We start from the raw sequence: 5,232 nt of genomic DNA on the forward strand, positions 1-5,232 counted from the left end.
GTTTGATCCGTGGCATCTTAATGGCCCTCTCAACCGCCTATTCTCTAACCAGGAGATCTACCATTCTCGCATCCCTAGAGATGCCTCGTTCGTTGATGCTCTCTCCACGCCTTTAGGCTGGTATGTCATTAATATTATGGCCAATTGGTGGGATCCCATCCCTGAATTTAACTAGCAAGCGGATCGTTTTCAGTGGATTCGGCACCCCTCGGGCCGTTTCTCAACAGCTTCTGCCTGGGAATTATTGAGGCCGAAAGGTGATGCTGTGCCCGGTCCTCGTTCGTGTGGAGCTCCTCCATACCGCCGAGGTACCAAACCCATCTCTGGCTTATTACTCGTAATAGACTGCCAACACAGGTCCTACTCCTCTCCTACTCCAGGATTCCAGCAGCTCTCTGTCCCTTTTGCTCCCGTAGGCCTGATTCGGTGAACCACCTCTTCTTCGCGTGCCAAACTTCGAGTAATCTCGCATCCTTCTGGGTTGCTAAGTTTAATATTTTGTGGCGTAACAAATCCTGGCGAGAGAACCTGGTTTGGGCGATGAAGCACTTCTCGGATAAGAGCTTTTATAACTCTTTGGCTAGGTTTAACTTTGGAGCCCTGTGCTATATCATTTGGAAGGAGCGCAACAATATTATTTTCAGAAACCAGACTTTATTCCTCCCGGAGATGAAGATGCATCTCGTAAGGCAATCAAGGATAAGGCGTCGACCTTTAAGCATGTGTTAGATACCCGAAGAACAGAAGGCGCAAGAGCCGGGACTTGAGTCCTTCTATCTTTCTTTGATGGAGGGTTTTGGTTTTAGCTTAGTCTTTCTTGTTTAGGGTTTCGTTTGTTGTTCGTTGGATCCCTTGGCACCCCTCACTCTTCCTTGACTCTTGTCTCTGTCGGTGATCGTTTTTTTTGTTGGTGCCAGGCATCCCCCCCTTGTAATTTTGTGCAAAATCTATTACACTTCTTACCTTTACCAAAAAAAAAAAAAAAAAAAAAACTTTTTCACAATTTCTCTAGCGTACTTTTCTTGGCATATAAATGTTCCTTCTTGAGTTTGCTTGACTTATAGACCAAGGAAGAATGTAAGTTCTCCCATTATACTCATCTCGAATTCCTCCTACATAGACTTTTTGAAAACTTCTTGCAAAACTACTTATTAGATGACCCAAAAATAATATCATTTACATAAATTTGAACAGTTAATAGATCCTTACCTTTTCTTTTTGTGAAGAGAGTATCATCAACCTTACCTTTATTAAACCCATTTTCCAATAGGAAACAACTAAATCTCTCATACCAAGCACAAGGTGCTTGTTTAAAACCATATAATACTTTCTTCAACTTGTAGACATGGTCATATTTTGAACGTTCTTCAAACCTAGGGGGTTATTCCATAAACACTTCCTCTTTGATAAATCCATTGAGGAACACACTTTTCACATCCATTTGAAACAATTTAAAGTTATAGAAACAAGTATAAGCTAGTAACAACCTTATGGCTTCTAGCCTACCACAAAAGCGTATGTTTCATCATAGTCTATGCCTTCTTCTTGTGAATATCATTTAGCCATGAGCTTTGCCTTGTTTCTTATAACTCTTCCTTGATCATCCAGTTTGTTTCTAAACATCCATTTGGTTCCAATGACTGGATGATTCTTCGTTCTAGGTACTAGCTCCCATATTTTGTTAATTCGAGCTAATGAAGTTCTTATTGTAGGTTCCAATGACTGAATGATTCTCCGGTCTAGGTACTAGCTCCCACATTTCATTGATTCTGAACTAATGAATTTCTTATTGAATCGCCTCTATCTAGCTTCATTGGTTAAGGTCTCATCCATTCCTTTTGGTTTAATGTCATATATAAGTGCCAAGCTGCTCATGTTTTCCTTGAGCTTTGATTGAGTTTGAATACCATTGTCTATTTTTCCAATAATTAAATCAATGACTTGTATTTCCATTTTTTTTATTAAAACGGCCATATTTGTTGAGGCTAACACCACAACCTAGAAGGGGATGAGTAAGTTATTGTCGACTTTGATGATCTTTTGTAGAAATTAGCTAATTGCTAAGTAATGATCACTTCATTCTAATGTTTATGTAAACACTCACTAATTGTATGCTGATGTATACCAAAAGATGTAAAATAGTGGGACATGGAGAGTTATAGTGGTTCAACTTTATCCTTAAGCCTACGTCTACTCTTTAGACTAACAGCCTCAAGGCAGGCTAGATTCCACTAACAATCTGTTTGGAAAGTTACAAATGGTTAGCACTGATCCTTTACGCGATAGATCACATTATATGGACTTAGTTGCTACTCTTACACTTGTATACTTAATCCATAACACAATTATTAAGCAACATAACAATAAAAGCAGTATGACAGAGAGCTTTTTGCTAAAAACAACAGTACATAAACTACTTGATCTTATATAAGTTGCACTCTCTTTTGGTTCCTCAATGCCTTCTCTTTTGCACTCTTCCTCAATCTATCCATTGAGGGTGGTTTAGAGAAGTAGATGACCGTTGAAGAGTTTTCCATTGAGTTGCTATCTAGGAAGGTGTTGCCCATACAACTTCTTTTTCTAGGACTTCTGTAGGCTAACCAGAAATAGCGGCTGGCATTGTCTTCTCACTGTAGTTTCTAACCGACCTATCAAACAACCTAACTACTCTGCTATATGTTTTATTCTGATTCTGTTGTTGTGTAAATCGAAATCTTTCAATAGATCTTTAGCTGACTCAACAAGCATCAACTTGTATACTTGGTTATCACATCACCATCAACCTTATCTTTACTATCTCAACGTAAACATCATCAATACTTGATCTTTTTGGTTGATTGGTGCTGTTTGTTCTAATAGGACATTTGTGAACTTCTTTTTAATGGATCACATCATATATGTTGTGTAGTCCTTTAGTCCAAACATCTTCAAACAACATAGTAAGTAATATACCAAGGATAGTTTGGCATCAAAATCATTTGAAGATGTTTTTTCCAACAATCTCACCATTTTTTATGATAACAAAATGATCTCGCAAATGTGAAAAATAGTAAGGATTGTTTGAAATCATTTGCGTAATTTAAAAATAGAATCTCCTTAAGATGTTTTGCTACAACGCTTTAGAGATATACACTTAGATAATCTTTGGTAAGATAGGACATGATTACACAAAAGATCTTCTACCCATAGTGTGTCATAATCTAATTTGGGATCATGAGATAATAGTTGGTTGCTCCTCCTGTCTTGATGATGCGCTCGTATGCTCTCCCTGTTTTGGTGAGCAGTTTAATCTCACACGTCAGTTGGTTCTAAGCAAAACATCATGAGAGAAATAATTAGCAAATTATCAATATCAAATGTTGTGAGCACATTCATAAATTTCAAGGAATGTTAAACATTATAAATGGCAGATGTTTAAGAGCAATGTTAAGTGTAATTTTTTCACATCAAGTAACTCTTCCCCTTTTTATCATCAATCAAACAAAATGAGAAACAGTTGTATGAATCAAAAGATTAGCTTCATTAATGGCAGGAGATAGGGCAATACAAGAAGTTGTCCTAAGCAATGAACTAGACTTAATAAAACATGAGTATATTAACAACAGGAGCAAAACATGAGCAAATTAAGATTTGAAAGTGTTTAGGTGCAAGGGTGCTGCTAAGAGGAAGTGGGTTGTTCAAGTTTGGCAGCCTCCGATTCAAGTCGTACAAGGTTGTAACAATCTAGGCTGAGGAGAGTAGGCTCAATCTTCACTATGTGTCGAGTCAAAAACAGGAGAGTGGTCTTGATTTCCTTAACATCCTCTTGTAGTTGATTAAGGCTAGCAGGAGAGGCAAGTACGGTCACAGCTAGTGAAGGTGATCTTTTTGGTCGAGTGGATGAGGGGTCATGGATGGTGCCAGTGCCTTCGCATGTTTGAGCTCAGCAAGTCCTTTTTTGAGCTTTGCCACTGTTCTATCATGGTTGCCGTGACCAATGGGGATGATCTGACATCATCCTAAACATCATCTTGTCCAAGGTTTTCTTCCCAATTTCCACATTTTGCATGACAATAGGTGAAACTCCAAAGTAGTCAATCTTGAGATACTTGAAAATACGTGTGACCAAAGCACCGTAGGGTAACTTCTTTGTCTTTCTCTTAGCCATGTGACACATGTGGATAAAGATCATGTGGGGGAAGGAAAACTCTTCAGACTTGTTCAGGATAGCCCAAATCACTCTTACTTCATATCGAGAGACATCGTTTGTAGAAAATGTTTTCTAACGAAGGCAGAGGGTGAGCATCTTTTGAATGAAGTTCATTTTGAAATGGAGAAGACTCAGCAGTATAATTTTCCTAAAACTGCGAGCAAAGTTAGGCATTTCTAAAACAAAGTTGTAGGCCCTATCAAGCTTTACAGGAATGAGTTTGAAAATATAATACTCGATTTGGATGATTTCAGCCAATTCATCAAGATTCACAACATGGTTTTGTCCACAAATAGTGAAGACAAAAGAGTGTCGATTTGCAAAATGCATATTTGAGTAGAATATTGCCACAAGGTTAACATGAACCTCCTCTTTCATGAAGCAATGGAATTTGAGTCTAAGTGCTTCAAAAAACTCAGAGAGAAAAATTATGGATTTTCTAAAAGTCAAAATCAACATAACGATAAGGAATAATGCCTCGATCATAGAAGTGAACTTTTGCAAATTCATGTTCCTGTGAAATAAAGAAATCAAACTCGAAATTTGGATCTTTTTCAAAGCCAAAAGTAGGTTCAAAATTTTAAAATACCCGGTCATCATTGACACTTACCTCCCGGGGCTTCTCCTATTTCTTTTGTGATTTCGCTGGCTCCAAGCTATGAAGTAAATGGCTCAGGGATGATTTCTACCTCTTCGACAACTCGTTTGCCTTTATCTTTGAAAGCAGCAAGTTCAAAGGTGCCTTCCCTTTTAGTTGAGGATTTCTAAAGTGAGAATTAATAAGGCTAAGAAGGCTAAGTAGCTGAATGTAATGGTTCGATAGCTGATGTTTCTTGAGCAGTTAGTGCCTATTCTAGTTATAGGGTTTGCAATCCTGTGGCTTCAAACTTGAGGAGTTTCTTTGGCTCCGATCCATGAGTTTCCATGAGAGCAGCTAAACCTTTCAGTAGATTTCCAAGATGTGTTTGGGTAGGAGTTGATGGTGATGGAGCAGCTGTAACCAATGGTGCCGTAGGTGGTACAACACCTATGTCTTTCACTAC

At 38.3% G+C, this 5,232-nt stretch overlaps 1 long non-coding RNA gene across 1 annotated transcript; it reads right to left on the reverse strand.

The window, feature by feature from the left end:
- Positions 1-3,075: 3,075 nt before the first annotated feature.
- Positions 3,076-5,100, reverse strand: LOC120294746. The gene is made up of 2 exons (XR_005552040.1): positions 4,800-5,100; positions 3,076-3,308 (listed from the first exon to the last, which is right to left on the reverse strand). It is a non-coding gene; the product is annotated as an uncharacterized LOC120294746 (long non-coding RNA).
- Positions 5,101-5,232: the final 132 nt, after the last annotated feature.

This window comes from Eucalyptus grandis, chromosome 6 (assembly GCF_016545825.1).
Source record: "Eucalyptus grandis isolate ANBG69807.140 chromosome 6, ASM1654582v1, whole genome shotgun sequence".
Taxonomy (NCBI): Eukaryota; Viridiplantae; Streptophyta; class Magnoliopsida; order Myrtales; family Myrtaceae; genus Eucalyptus; species Eucalyptus grandis.